Source organism: Triturus cristatus, chromosome 1_2 (genome assembly GCF_964204655.1).
Source record: "Triturus cristatus chromosome 1_2, aTriCri1.1, whole genome shotgun sequence".
NCBI lineage: Eukaryota > Metazoa > Chordata > Amphibia > Caudata > Salamandridae > Triturus > Triturus cristatus.
This window is the reverse complement of record NC_140580.1, coordinates 260,631,803-260,648,345: the sequence shown is the minus strand read 5'-3', so window position 1 is coordinate 260,648,345 and position 16,543 is coordinate 260,631,803. Positions and strand designations below refer to the sequence as shown.

Here is a 16,543-nt window from a genome sequence, read left to right as displayed (position 1 = left end):
TATAGATAGCAACTCATGTCCAATTTATCGTTCAATCCTAGTGGCATTATGGTGTTAAATTTCTTGATCCACCATCTCTCTCTTTGTGACATCAATTTTGAGTTGTCTCTTTCTGCTTGAATTTGTAATTTTTCCAAGATAAGGAATCTCAATTGTGGAATGTTATGGTTCTTCTCCATCCAGTGTAGAGCTAAATTGGAATTGGGATTTTTATTGCGGATTAAACTCTTGTGTTCTGGGATTCTCACTTTTATTTTTCACTCTGTCTTCCCGATGAACATCAAGCCACAAGGGCATTTGATGGCATGAACAACAAAGGATGAATTGTAATCCGAGGTATGTCGTAATTTGAAGGATTCTCCCGTTTGAGGGTGTGTGATGGTGTCTCCTGTAATGATATTGTTGCAGTGAACGCAATTATAACATTTTTTCATGCCAGTTGCTGTGTGGCTTGTTTTTGGTTTGCCACTGTATAATAGTTCTTTAAGATTGCGACTGCGTATATAAGCAAATAACGGCTTTTGTGAAAATAAATCTTTGAAATCTGGCTCCTGCTGTAGAAGCTCCCAACGTTGAATGGCCACTTTTTTGATGGCCATAGATCTAGTAGAATATTTAGAAACAAACACCATTCGTTTTTTTTGTCTTTCTTCCAGGTTTTGAGTAAATCTCGTCTTGGAATAGCTCCTGCTCTGGTGATGGCGTTGTTGATGAGGTGTTCCGGATATCCTCTTTGTTGAAATTTATTCAATTGCAGTTGTAATAATATTGTGAATTCCTTTGGTGCTGATGATATTCTTTTGGTCCTCAAAATTTGCGAAAAGGGTAGATTGCGTATTAAATTCGGAGAATGAAAGCTGTTGTATAGTAACAAATTATTTTGATCTGTTGTTTAGTGATATACAGATGTATTCAAAGCTTCATGAGTCTTAACTATCAATACATTCAGAAATGATATTTGTTTCGTGCTGATTTGATGAGTGAATTGAATCCAGATGTTTTTAGAGTTTAATTCTCAGATTTTTGTTTCTAATTTCTCTTGGGTGTTATTCCAGATCAAAAAGATTTCGTCTATAAAACGACAGTAAAAGACGTAGGGCCAGATGTACGACCATTTTGCATACCCAAAAATCGGTCGCAAAATGATTTGCGCATGCTAAAATGGCCGTTTACTATGTACAAAAGCCACTCCCAATTGCCTCAATAAAATTGCGAGTAAATACCGACACGCAAAAATAGCTCATACAATTTGCGATTACCAAACTGAGTATCGCAATTTGCGAGTCGCAAAATTGCATGTACATAATCGCAAATTGCGAAAAACACGCAAAAAGACCTTTTTGCACATGCAATTTACCACTAAACAGCAACAGGTGGTAATCGGGTCCAAACCATAAAAAGACACCTAGAATGCATCACAAACCTTTCCACAATGGCTGCCCTGTATTGGCTAGCAAGGAGGTGGTGGATAATGGCGGCATGGCAGAGGAGAAGATGACAGGCGAGGATATTCAGAGTCAGGCTGACAGTGTTGGATAAGACTGAAGAGGAGATATATGATCAGTACAGGCTAAGTAGCAGGGTCATACTAGAGCTCATTGACATCTTGAAGCCACAACTTGAGAGTAGTACCATGCTCAGCAATAGTATTCCCATACATGTGCAGGTTTTGTGCTCCCTCCACCTCTTGGCCACTGGTAGTTACCAGGATGTCATAGCATTGGCTGGTGGTGTATCTCGAAGTGCGCTTTCGCTTTCTTACATTACTCCCTAGACGCAATGCAACACCACATACATCAACACATATACATGCCCCGTGACAATCAGGAATTAGACCAGACAAAATTGGATTTCTACAGGTTAGCTAGATTCCCAAAGGTAATAGGGTGCATAGATGGGACACATGTGCCCATATGTCTACCATCCCGCATCGAATATATTTTCCGTAAGAGAAAAAATACACATTCCCTCAAAATTCAAGTAGTGTGTAACGCAAAGAACATCATAACAGATATTGTAGCCAAATACCCAGGAAGCACCCATGATGCATTCATTTTCCGCCACAGTGGCCTACATCAAAGGTTAGAAAGAGGTGACTTTGATGATGGCTACCTCCTAGGTAATGTTATCACCTGTTCCCAAACTTATGTCAATGTCAAAGCATGTCTGTAAGCATTCAACATCAACATCATATGTCTCACAACCGGTTACAGGGCGTATGCTCTGCGTCCGTGGATCCTCACACCATACCTGTCGCCCACCAACATCCATTAAAGGAGGTACAACACTGCACACAGGCGCACCAGGACAGTGATTGAGCGTACTTTCGGAATACTGAAATCGCGCTTTAGATGCCTACATAAAAGTGGGGGAGCTCTGCAGTATGCGCCAGAGAAAATCTGTAAAATTGTGCCAACATGTGCCATGCTGCACAATATGGCCTGCAGGGGTGGACATCCCAAGTATGTGTCTGACACAGATTGAGGATGATGGAACGGGACCACCTGCCCAACAACTAAGGGATGGCAGCGCTGCAGCAGAGGGGAGAAGGCGCAGGGACCAGATTGCAAACAACTTTTTCTGAAAGGTACTTACACACAAGCTAGTCACTCAGCTGTACAAAAGACATGAGGAATTGTGAATGCCAATGGGTGTTTAATTTTCACGCATCAATTTGTAAAGTAGGACTACATGTCCATCAGTAACCTTAGTATAATTACACCTATGGGAAAATAAATGGGTTTCGTCACCAATAGAAAATAACTCAAATGTACATGTATGATGTTTGGGTAAAATTGAAATGTCATTTCCTGCTCCTGCGCGTGGCCTGGCCAGAGGTGCCACGAGCCATCCCAAGGTTGTGGCTGCCGCTTCTGCGCAACATAGGTGCATCTGTGGCGGACATGCTGCTCCTGCTCAATAACTCACTATCAGTGCCACCAAGTCCAACATTCCCAAGTAACTGGTTCGTCTGCAGTGTCTCAACTGCAGCTGTGTTTTTCTCCAAACCACGTGCCACATCGCCGCTGTAGTGGCCCATTTCCACTTGTAGGCCAAGTGTGCACTGACTCAGTCTATTGGTGGCATTTGCCAGCCTGTTGATTGCCCTGGTGAGACTGTCCATTTTCTGTACCCTGCTGCGCTCAATGCGCTTCTGGTTCTCTCTTTCCGCTGCAAACTCCTTGGCCAAGTCTGCCACGGTGCTGGTGACGGCTTCCAGTTTTGCCTCTATTCTGGACTGGTTTTGTGCCAGTTTTGTTGTCACCATGCGGAAGCCCGGTGTCATTCTCAGATTTCTCTGTTTTTGTATCTGGTTATGCAGGCGCTGTATCTGCAGCATTTCTCCGTCAATGGGAGCTGACATTGCCTGACTGAATGACCCAGTTGTGGAGATGCCTTGGGACCGACGCTGGGACTGTTGGGTTCTCGTGCACGACGCACACGGGTGGACGGAGGGCCTGGTGGTGTGATGTCATGCTGTGCTGCTGAGGCGGCAGTTGGGGTTGACAAGGGAGTGGTTGCAGCCGCAGTGGATGGGTTGTAAGTTGGCCTATCCCCACTCGTATCCCCAGCATCCTGCTGTTCCCCAATTTCCTCAGGCTCCTGGCTACTCAATGTGTCCCCATCGGTGTCCTCCGCTTCAAGTGGTGTGTCTATGTGACAAAAGAGATGACATATGATAATAAAAGATGTGTTTCACTGTATCAGTGTTATGACTATGTTAATCAGCTCAAGTCATTCCCTCACTACACTTATTTTGACACAGACTACATCACCCATGATGCAACACTAGTGTTGTTTGTACATGGATGTATGCTTGTGTTTGATTAGTATGCATGCACAGTACAGACGTTAGTGGGTATGCATACGTCCCATGCACAGTTTTCACTTACCAGGAGTTATGGATGGCTGGGTTGTATCCAGCATCCCAAAGCCTGCTACTGCTGCCCTCTCCAGGGTGGCTTCCAACATTGCCTCTGCTGGTGTCAGGTCGGCTGATGTGGATGGTCCACCTCCGGTCTGTTTTGCTGTTTGAAGGCGATCTGCCACCCTCTCTTTTTCCCTGGAGCGAAGGTTATACCATCTTTTCTTAATATCATCGATGGTGCGGTGTGCTACTCCCAGGGCATTGATCCTTCTCTGCATGCTGCGCCAGATCATCATCTTCTCAGTTTCAGCCAGACGGTGGGATGTTCTGCCAAATAATTCCTCGTTATGATTGCAGCATTCTTCTTTATTCTCTCAAGTTCTTTTTCTGCGAACTTCAGCTTGCGCAGCCTCTGCTTGGTGCCCTTGTTGGTATCCTTGCTAGTCATGTTTGCTCTCTCAGCAGTGTCTCACTATGCTGCTGCACCAGTACATGTGCTGCTGGTTTGTGATCAGTAGTTGATTTGGGCACCACTTCGTGTTCGGGGGGTCCTTCAACACAACCAGGAAGTTTAACTTTTTTAAAATTAAATTTTAGTTGTTTGCGAGTGCTTTATTGCGATTTTCACACACACGCAAATTGCGCATGCAAAAATGATGTTTATATGGGTCTCGCTATTTGCGAGACGATTGCGTCTCGCAATTAGCGATTGTCCCAAATAGCTCTGCGAGTCAATAGTGACTCGCAATTTAGTTGGTGGAGGTGTTGGTAGGTAGCGAATTGTGACTCACTAATAACGACTCGCTAATTTTCGCTATTTGCAGGTCGCTATTTTTGGTGGTCGTACATCTGGCCCTAAATTTGTCACCCAAGCTTCATCTGTCAATGTGGTCTTCCTCAAATTTTGACATGTATGTATTCGCGTATACTGGAGCTCCAGAAAAGCCCATTTATGTGCCATGGATTTGCAAAAAGAACTGGTTATTCCATAGAAAATAACTGCTGTAAACAGAACTGTAACAGTTCTTAAATGAACACTTTGTTTGCTGCCAATGATGTCTGTGCCAGTAGTGCCCATTCACATGCTTCAATGCCCTCTGAAAGGGGAATAGACGTATACAACGCTGTTACGTCGATGGTACACAAAATCCAGTTAGTGTGATTAACGTAGTGGAGTTCTTGTAAAAGTTGCAAGAAATGAGTGGTATCCCTGATGTATGTATTCCACTGTTGCACAAAACGTTGTAAACAAGCATTTGCAATGCAATAGGTCTTGCATTTACGCAAGTCTAAGCTATTCACATTACAAATAACAATGCCTTTTATTTTTGTTTTTAAAAACTTAAATAAAAAGGCACTCTCATTTACAAAGCCAACAAAAATAAAAGGCATTGTTATTTGCAATGTGAATAGCTCAAACTTGCGTAAATGAAAGATCTATTTCATTGCAAATGCTTTTTCTAAAGGAGGGTGGGCAGAGGAAGGTTACAGGGGTTCTTTGTACCATGAACAATACAATGTAACATAGGAAAAAACAGAAAGGCAATACACATGCCAGAAGACTGCTTCCGCAGACTGGACAGCCAGCTCAGGCTGCTGTATTGTGGCTGTGGAAGAGTTAGGATACACCATGATGGTTTGAAGCTCCCGTGGTATGGTGAAGGCCTGCAAACATGGAACTTTAAAGTGTATTCCCAAGCAGCCCAGCTCCACTATGTCGTCTCTTGGTTTAAGGATGAGGGCACAGATCCGGCAGTTCCAATACTGAAGCGATTATTAAGGCCAGTGAGGCTGCTGGTACTCCCTTTGAACTTCCGCAAGGAAACCACTGCAAATCCGGTGAGCGTTAGAAAGTAGGGTGACAGTCAGAGTGCAGAGCGAGGGTCAGACAGCGGAGCGAGGGTCAGGCTGAAAGTGCGAGGTAATTAAATAAAAGGCTTTGGTGAGGTATACTGAGGTACACTGATAGCAACAGGGGTTATGACATCAAATATTCATATGAGGTAAGCCGGAGCATCAGGGATGATAAAACAAGAAGAATGGAAGCATGCCAAAACTGGCTTCATGAAAGTAGTGTGAGGGGACAGTCAGGATGTCAAAGGTAGTAGTGAGGTGCACTGGGGTGATGTCAGAGGCAGCAGTGAGGTACAAGGGATGATATCAGAGGCAGGAGTGAGGTACACGGGCGATGTCAGAGGCAGGAGTGAGGTACACGGGCATGTCATAAGCAGCAGTGAAGTACAATGGGTGATGTTACAGGCAGCAGTGAGGTACACTGGGCGATGTCTGAGGCAGCAGTGAGGTACACTGGGTGATGTCCGAGGCAGCAGTGAGGTACACTGGGCGATGTCCGAGGCAGCAGTGAGGTACACTGGGCGATGTCCGAGGCAGCAGTGAGGTACAGTGCGCGATGTCCGAGGCAGCAGGGAGGTACACTGGGCGATGTCCGAGGCAGCAGGGAGGTACACAGAGGCAGAAATAAGTGCCGGACTTTAACTGCGCCCTCTGAACCATCTCATCCGAGGTGCCGAATCTCTCCTCCAGCAGGGAGCGGATGTGCCGGGCCTCGAACTTCAGCAGCTGTCGGATCAAGTCCATTTGCATGGAGAACTGGAGGGACATAGAAAGGGGCGGAGGAGAGGGGGCCAAAAGATTTGGAGAAGCAGGGCAGGAAGGGATGGAGGAGAAGGGGGCCCAGAAGTATGAGGAGAAGGAGCCAGAGAGCCATGGAGGGGAGGGGGCAGACACGGGCGGACGATTGTATGCCCTACTGCGCCCTGGCCTGCGCATTTTTAATATAGGAATGACTGCCGGGGGGGGGCCTATGCCGGCGCGCGACCTTCAGGAACCGCAGGGGGGACGAGCCGGAGGGTCGCTTTACAAAACAGCAGGCCCGACTGCACAAACACCCTGAAACAAAACAAAACCGATCCGGGGAGAGGGGCACTGCTGCGTGAGAGCAACCGGTAATACATTGAATGTGAAAAGGAACAGAAGAAACGAAAACTCCAGCGGCATAAGTTCATAAAAGTGCGGTGCCGCTTCGCTCAACGACAGCACGCCAAAGCAGAATGAAACAAGCTCGACAAAAAGTGTTTACTGACTAATTTAAAGGAATTTTAAGCAAGAAAACGATCCAGTCCAGATGAGCGAGCCGAAAAGGAGACAGGGAGGGAACAAACAAGCCTCACTTCAAATAGAAAGCGAGCGTTTACCATAAAGGATGACGCGAGCCAATAAAAGCATGGGAAGAGCTTCCACTCCACTTCCAAAATCTCCACGATTACGAGGTCTCGCAGGGCGAGCAGCGCATGCGCTGCAATGCTAGGCGAGACCTAAAAATGATCTACATATTTTCCTAACGGCTCAAAAAGTGACCCACACCCCGATACAATGGAACTAAAGGGTGAGTTTAACAAATCTTTGTTTACTTTTGGCAACATGTACAGTTTTGGGAGTCTGGGGTATGGTGTATTCAAATTGTAGTTCTCTGGCTTTGTCAAGGATATCCGTCAATGTTCTTTTAATCTCCATAGTAGGATCATGTTCCAACAAAACGTACGTAGTGACGTCCATAACATGTTCTTGAACTTCAGATGTGTAGAAACTAGTGTCCATGATTACCAATACTCCCCCTTTATCTGCAGATTGGAATGTTAATGATTGATCGCATGATAAATCTTGTAAAATCTTGTGTTCGTGCTTGGTCAAATTCGATCTGATATTAGGTTGTATATTTAAATGAGCCAGTTCTTTAACAAGAATTTCAAAAGCATCCAATACTTTAGACGAAGTTGGTGCCATATATGTACTACGTTTAAATTCCTCGTACTCAGGATTTTCAAGACCAGATGAACTGATGTTGCCTTGTGGTATAGTTGGTACAATATTGGGAAAGAAGTGACGTAGTCACAGATTGCACATAAATGTGAACACTGCTACTTCTACTTCCATTTCGTTGGTATGGTATGTTGGTACAAAAGAAGTACCCTTGCTGAGAACACAAGTCTGTTTGTTCAAAGCTTTTGATGAAATGTTTGAGTTTCTTACATACATCTAAGAATCAAAGTATATTTCAAGATGGTGACGTCTGTTTTGCAAAGCAAATATGACCGCGAGTCCTTTATTTGTGTTCAGGTCTCGATGTATTTCAGCATAGGAGTCACACTCGCGAGTGTACATTCCGGCTTCACTGCACGCGTAACATTTCACGTAACATGTTTGTTGGAACAAGGTGAGGCGCAGTGAATTCGAAATAGGGCTAGCAAAACTTTGGATTACAGGGTCTTCATTAAGTTTTTTTCGTTGTCCAACAGTAAATTGGACTCTGAAGGTTTTGATGCTTAAAACGCGGAGTAAATAAGTTGATACACGTGGAAATAATTAAGGTAAGTGCATTGCGACAGCATTGGAGACTTCGGTGATTTGGGATGTTAAACCTGAATGTGTAAATTTGGGATTATTGTTTGTCTAGATTTGTCATGAGAAGAACTGAGCCAGTTTGAGACACACGTTACGTGTTCGAGACTATTGGAGTTTGCTCTCAGTAAGTCATTGTACCGAGTTTCTGCTCATACTACACTGGGTATTTAAGTATACGGTGGGGTTAAGGCTTTATTTACACCATAAGTCGAGTGTGAACAGAGACAGGAACGAAGTTTATGTATATGAGGATGTTTCACATCAACACTGATTGCACGGAGCAGTGGAATGCATGCATAGCACTAAATTCACAGTTCTATTTGCATTGTTAACACAATAAGCAAAATGATAAGTGGTGGGCAGGCATGAAGTAAACTACATTGGATTTCCTCCCTGTTTGATGTTTAAGTAGTTTGTATTTTTTCTTTATCTTGACAGCACCCCTGAAGAAGGGATTTGAAAAACACGAAATGCATTGGGAACAGTTTTGTGGGAGTTTTGTATGTTTGAGCATCACATGGGCACGTCATGATTATTGTGTAAATTGTCTTTGAAATTCAAAATATGCATGAGTAGCGGAGAATATTCCGCACACATTGCTTGTAACAAAATAAAAGGGATTGTATGATTTTGTATTGGTATAATTTGGTTGGAAATGTATATTTGTACATGTTGAATTTAATTTAGAAATTTAAAAAGCAATTTGTACAGCTGTACGGAAGGGGATCAAGTTCATCTTTTTACAGAGTCCACAACCCCATCTTGCCCTGCTTGTTGCAGTACCACATGGCGTGGTGTTGCCCATGAACACCTGAACCAGACTCACCTTGATGGATCGAAGAAAGGCTTTGAATGCCAAGCGAATCGGTCACAACTCCAACAAGCTGATATGGAGCTGAGACTCTGCCAGAGACCAAAGTCCTCTGATCTCCACCTCTCCCAGATTGCCTTCCCAACCTATAAGTGATGCATGTGTCACTACTATGATGTTTTGGGGGGAAAGAGAGAGGGGTCTGCCGCTGACTCAATCACAGTTCATTAGCCACTACTACAGGCCTTTTGCAGTTCCCTCCAATATCTGCACCAGGTTGGAGAGATTCCCCTGATGCTGCGCCCACTGGGACTTCAGGTCCCACTGCAGAACCCACATATGCCAGCGAACATGCTTTACCAGCAGATTGGAGGAAGCAGAGTGTGAGGAAATGGGGTGTATTGTAGGGTGTGGTACCAACCCCTTTAGGACCCTTAGGTTTAGTCTGTCAAACCCTCAGCTCAATCCTGAGTAGCTGTAGCACTGAGGAGCAAGGGTTACATAGAGGTACAAGTGTAAATCATTTAGACAGCACCCAAAAAAACATAAGGGAAAAAAAACAACAACACTCAAGAAATCCGACACCAAGTTATAAAAATAGACTGTAATCCACCGGAAGGTTCCGGAGATATGGGTTCTACAGGTAGTAATGAATCAAAACATTTTTACTCAACCGCAAATAAGCCGTGGCAAATTCAACAAATTTGACACTTATAGACTTTTTCAAGGAAAACTTTAGTAAGTGTCAATGTTGTTGGTTAGAAGTACTTTGGGTGACCTTCTCTGGCAGGGAGCTAGTCAAAGGAGGGGCGGGGAACAAGCAAAGTCCTTAGAAACAGTTATCTCCAAAGGAGAAGCAGTTCTCCAGAAGTTCCAGGCACTTTATCACTAGTGCTTTGGATTCTTATGAAGTGATCCTGATGCAAGGGTTGAAGGATACTGAGGGTATCACACGGTCTACGGGGGTCATACTGTAGGGATTCCTCAGTCCATGAAGATGCTGACCTGGTCTTGGTTGCAGGGTCGATGACCCACGAAGTCCTCTCTAGTCTGGCTGAATTCCAGTCGCCACTGGACTACCAGTCACCTCGTGTAGTGGTCACAGGTCAGTCCTTTCTGGGTCGATAACTCACCTTCTGAGGGTCCAAGCAACTCCCCGACAGCACTCCTGGGCCCGGGGCACAACTCTGTGCGTCATGTCTTGGTGCTGCACGGCAGCGGTGGCAGCCGCTTCAAGACTTTGGGCTGCCAACTTGCCCCAGCAGGCTTCTTCAGCTGTTGTGTCCCTGTCCTGCAAATAGGAGGCCAGTCAACTGGCCGGCCTTTGGGGTTTTCTTGGCTTGACTGGGCTCTGGAGACAAACCCTCCTGGAACAGGACACGGCAGGCACAGTCCCTCTCTACGCTAACCAGCAGGTGCAGTCTTCAACAGTGCAGCCTCTCTTTGCTGGGCACTCAGTGCAGCAGGACAAAGTTTCCTTGGCCCTTCTTCCAAATCAGTTGAGACATGATGTCTGGGTGCCAGGGGTTCCCCTCTTGTGATCGGAAAATGTCCTCAGGGCAGGATGCGGTTGGTAGCCAATGGAAACCAGGTTTCCACCTGGTGACCCCTTCCTGTGAAGTGTGGTATCTTGCTAATCCAGGATGCACCATTCTGTCCACTCCCAAGATGGAGAGCCCCTCTCTAAGTGTTCAGATCTCCCTAGCCCATCTCTGGGGTGTGGCTACCTCAGGGCTAGAGGCTCCTGTGGAAAACGGTTTGGCAACTGGTTTCACCTCTCTTCTCCTTGTGCCAGCCTGTCTACCTAAGCAATGGAGCAGCCCTCCTCCCTAGTGTGACACATCTGCTTTTCAAATGCAGCTTCGCCTATGAAGCCTGTCTTTTGGGGCTAAGACCTTAGTGGCTTTCAGTAGGAGGGAGGTAATATTACTTCCCTGGCCTGCAATTCCAAATTGTTCTGCTTCCGGAGACTCATTGCGACATCTCTCCAGGAGGCCAGAAAGCAGACTTGTGTAACAGGCACTGTGTGTGTTCAGGAAGACACAAGTGTTGTAAAGGCAAGAAAGTGGCAGCTTGATAAAAATTGCACAATGCAACAAGTTACATTAATTTCAACTTGAGATACAAGTCGGGCTTAATGTAACAAGTTGTTTGATATGTTGGGGTGCCCACCTTGGTTGCACCGTTCAGGAGTTAGCACAGCTGAGGGGTCAGCATATAACCCTGTACTCGCCAATTGGGTGACCAAGTCTTTCCACAGTAAAAAGTGTTTTCGCGTGTTTACTGTCAGGATATATAAACTACATGCCCTGCCTGTATCATATGTTGTAGCCTGCCTTATGACTTGGTAGCCTGGCAGAGGTGTGACTTACACCAATGTATGGAGGAAAAAGTGGCTGTGCCTTTGCTTTTAATGGCAAAGTCGGGCTAGCAGTGCACAACAACTCGGCGAGACTGCAGTGGCAGACTGGGGGACTCGTTTTACTGGGGGGGGGGGGGGTGGTCTCCAGGGTGGCGCAACCAGTGCTTTAAGCCTTTGGGTACCCTTCTAACTCAAATGCCCTGGGTTCCAGGGTACTATATACTAGGGACTTACAGGGAAGTTAGCCATTTTCAATGGACTACAGCTAATTTTGAAATACACTTTAGGGTCAGGGCACTGGCACTGAGGTCTGATTAGCGGGCCTCGGTGCCTTCTCAGAGTAGAAAAACCAGCTCATCAGTCAAAAAACTCGGAGCTGACCATACACAAAGAGGCATTTCTTTACACGAAAAGACCCGGCAGCCTTAGAGTCAGTCTCACCGAAATCCAGGATGGAAGCTCAAATATCGGTATCCTAGCCTGAATATCCTGGAATCGCAGCTCCGGAGAATGTGGGTGGAATTACACTGTATCCAGAATGGCTCCGATGAAATGGAGCACCTCAGAGGGAACGAGCTAATGATGGTCTGGAAAGACCAATTTATTCTTGGTGATAGAAGTAGATTCCCATTAAGGAAAACCCATTAGGTTTTTTTTAAAACCCTATGCTTCATCATTGGGTTCCCACCTACGGGGCAGAGTGCCTCATAAGTGTGCTTTGACGTCTGTTTACAGCAGAGCGGAATTCTTTTGAAGAGAAAAGGTGAGTGTAATGAGTGCAAACCTTAAGACTACCTCCAGGATACTAAATCAAGCGGTGTGAACCAAATTTATTAAGAAGATCCAGGGTTAGGGTTTAAATCAAAGTTGGACGTGAAATAGGAGAAATGATCTCGCACATCCCAAAGAAGTGAAGTGGTCTACATGTTTCAGCCAAAGTATCAAATTTCTTTTGGCTTTCTTCAGGGCTAGTGAAACTCAGGTTTAGATATGTCCTGAGCTGGTGTTGTATACCCACACACGCTAAGGTGTGCGTAGATGCAGAGTGTTTTCGTATCTTACGATATCCACCAACAATATAGATTTCTGAAAGAGGAAAGGAGACATAACAAAAAACAACATACACAATTGTAAAAAGTATCAGGCCCATTCGTAATGGTTAATTAGTAGGGTACAGGATAACATTTACCTGCACACAAAACTCAATGCCATTCATTTTCAGGCTATGTGATTGTATGTGTGATTTGATCCCATTGCCTGAAGTACAAATTGTGCAAACGTACTTCTCATGACCCCCATATGAGGCCATTTTTAGTTGTGAATATTACCACAAATTTTGGGTAACCACTTGCGTGTAGATCAATTGTGCCTTGGGGTGCTCCCATGGTCAAGTCTTGGTATGCTCAAGCATGTCACCCAAACGGTGGCAGCAAGCATCTTATTGGAATCATACACACAAGAATTCACACAAGTTAAGCTTCTAGGCAAAAAAACATGAGTTCGTGTACATACATGCCCCTCAATGTCACTGGGTCGTCAAATTACCATAAGTGTATATAATAGAGGGTAAACTTACTTAAGTTACGATCTTTATGCGCAACATAGATCCCGGCAGGAGGCGGTGCCAGTAGTCACATTCCGTCAGAAAGTACAAAAAAATGGAACAAACATTAGTCATAGTGCATTGGGAATGGCGGCCGTACTATCCGTATAGCTACGGTGAGTATGGATCAATCACCGAGTAGCACTCGAGACTCCTGTCTACCTACTGCGTCAAGGTCTGCCACCTGTCCGGTTACCTGTGCCCACACCCCTTCTGGGATCACAGTAATGCTGGGTCTCTGATCATTGTTTGTATATTGGCGGTGATGTGAGGAGGTGTCAATCTGCGTCTGGAGCAGAGTGACGTCACAGCTGTAGAGCATCTCGTCCCATTGGTTCAAAGGTCAAAGCCCCTTATAGACGTTTTAAACCATTCTTAACCATAATCCAGGTGTTGGGTAACGATCTCACCTATATGTGCAACTGCCAAGTCATGCTGAATAGGTTTCATGTCTGTACAGGTTCCTACACCCCTGGTACTGTTCCTAGTCAGATACGCGGGCAAGATTCTTAAAGAGCTCTCTACTCAGCATGATGGCTACATGCCAAATAATGTTTACGTTTAAAAGCACAGGACCATTGTCAGAAAGGTGAATCTCCCTGAAAAAGATGTAGGAGATATAATTTCAAAGAAAAAGACCTGGTAACCCAGATCTGTGAGATGCACTGCCGTGTCCTATAAGGTTTCAACAATCTCAATCATTTTTTTTCCAAATTTTGAATTCAAAACTGCTCGGACTTTATAAAGGATGTTAAACAAACTGTTTATAAATGAGATTATATTTTCTCTAATATACAAGTAAATCAGAATTAATTCAAACGAGTTGCCTCTGTATAATATTCACAGTAGGGAAATCCAAAAACACATGTTGTACATTACAATTGATGATTTGGATAATACAATGTTTATGTGTCAAGGAAACAATTTAACATTTACAATGTGACTCCCAATGCATTTCGGGTTTGAGAACCCTTCTTCGGGGGAATGTCTTTATACATTGTTGAATGGATCTAGAAAAAGTATCCGCGTCGCGCTACAACAGAAACACAGAAGAAAAACAATCTTTGTTACATCTGCAATTGTAATTGAACAGTACATGAACGTGAGGAGATAGGATTTGCATATGTCATGCCAAGGTGCAAAATTAGTAAAAGAAAAGTAGGAAAAAAATCACCCGTGTAGAAAGTTGCCGGTTGAGGCTATCTGAAGATTAAGGTCGTTGTAACTCAAGTAACGACCCGTTTGATAAGTTTGTAATTCAGCATTCAGGAATTAGGTGAGCCACTTTACCCCATAGATCATCTACTTAGTTGTTTTTATAACATTTGGAAACACACGCTTGGACGCATGTTTAGAACACATTGAAGCTTTCCTAACGTCGGCACACCCTAACTATGACGGGGTCGAAAAGCTCACAGCTCTTTCGTCGCTTAATCTTCAGATAGCCTCAACCGGCAACTTTCTACATGGGTGATTTTTTCCTACTTTTCTTTTACTAATGTATGGGAATACCGGCCCAAGAAGCACACGGTGTTCACTGACAGCAGTGCAAGGCTGGTGGAAGAGACTATCCTCTTACCAAATGTGTCCAGCCTCTTGAAATCTCTATCCAGTGGTATGGTAGCGAACGTGCCGCAGTTAACCTTGAACATGGAGACCTGCACAACCAGACTTTCAGAGGTGGGGGGGGAGGGGGGGCTGGCTGAGGAAAGCTGGATCCCCAGGAGTGGAGTGGTGGTGGCATCAAATCATCCTGTACACATGGGCCCCTGTGCAGGGCTTGGCCCAAGCCTAAACTAGGGCATCAATGACCACTTCATTTAAGTGAAGGAGAGGTTCCATGGAGGCTACCTCTGGTCGAAGCACTTCTGTCAAGACATTGATCTTGGCCGTCCTCAACGGCAGCATAAGGTCCAGGACCTCAGCGATCCTCTGCTCCATCATGGCAAATGAAGACCCTTCCGCTGTAGCCACACTAGGAGAAGAGAACAGGCCAGTGTCTGGCAAGGTATCCAGACCACTGGCATCAGCCAGCTCCTCACACCAGTTATCCTCAGCCAAGGGAAAGGATACCCTTTGGGATCCTCAGAACTGCCCCAAGCATATTCTCCACAGGGCTTGTCAAAAAATGCAGGCATTGTCTCCGACGCCGAGAGTCTTGATCCGGTCTGCACCGGAGTCGATGTCAGACGACGCTGGTCCAGCTCCTTATCGGAGTCACTGGACCAGAATCCAGTGAAGGTTGTGGGTTTGTGACCGGAATCGGTCCAGAGCCAGAAACAGATTCAAAGGGCCCCACTGGTGCCAAGGGTGAACCCACTGGCGGGAATTGTCAATGTACAGTTGCGGTACCTTCAAAAGCCATGGGGTCAGAAGGCACTCCAGAGGGGGTGGCTCGCCCAAATAGGAGATGGATGGCCTCAAAAAATTATTTTCAACTGTGCATGGGCCGCTCTGGCTTTAGGAAATTCTGGGATGCGTGGAACAGACCCAGACTCCACAGGAGAAGTGTGGGAGTGGGGCCTAGACTTTCGCTACGCCTCATCCAATGACTTGGACGGGTGCAGGAAAGTCGAAGATTGCTTCAACTTCGTGACCTTCTTTTTCTTGTGGAACTTACCCGACGAAGATTTTGACCTCGACGACGATCGTCAGGAACGACTGCGACAGCGGGTCCAGGACCTTCCATGTGACCGGGACTGAGAGTGGTGCGAAGTCATCCGGTGTCGAGTGACCAGGAGCTTCAATTGATACTCCTGGGTCCACCACAAGACAGTCAGAGCAGGCATTGGAGTTGTGGTCCCGCTCCCGGCACCACAAGCCAATCAGGCGGGGGTTCTACATCTGCCTGTGGCAGGCCCCACAGAGTTTAAACCTCACAGGTTTCTTAGACCACATCCCTAAGGCACACTGGGAGCGCAAGATGAAAAAGCATTGACAAAAAAGCTGAAAAAAAGCAGTCAAAAAATGACTGAGGTTGCTCTTCCAGATCTGCGCTGATGGCGTGGAAAGAAAATAACTGATGTCAGCATGCAGGGTGGTGCCTATACACTTATATAGGCACTGCGCACATCACATCCGGCGTGGACAACACAGACATGCAGTGATTGCCATCACCTAACAGCATGCAGAGGAACTGCTCAAGATTTTACAGATCCAGTCTGATGCCTGGGGAATATTTTAAGGTACGTAATCTGCAGTCAGAGGTCTCTATAAGATTAGATGAATTAGAGGAGGTGAGATGGAGAAAGGCATTATTCAATAAGATAATAAGAGACTGAGAAATAAAGGCATTAGGTGCTTTCAGTGATTGTCAGGGTGCTGAGAGGTGATATACAATTAGAGAGGTAGAGACAGACAATGGAGGAAAGAAAGATGATGTAGGGGTGAGGTTGAGAGACAAGGTAGACAGAGATAAGAGTATGTTAAAGGGAGGATAAAAGAGAAGTACAGAAAGAAGTGTAGTGTTATCGGATG

At 45.3% G+C, this 16,543-nt stretch overlaps 1 protein-coding gene across 4 annotated transcripts in view; it reads right to left on the bottom strand.

The window, feature by feature from the left end:
* The window catches only part of ARL6 (ARF like GTPase 6), a 955,202-nt gene that overhangs the window by 687,331 nt on the left and 251,328 nt on the right, over positions 1-16,543 (bottom strand). The window lies entirely within an intron of this gene.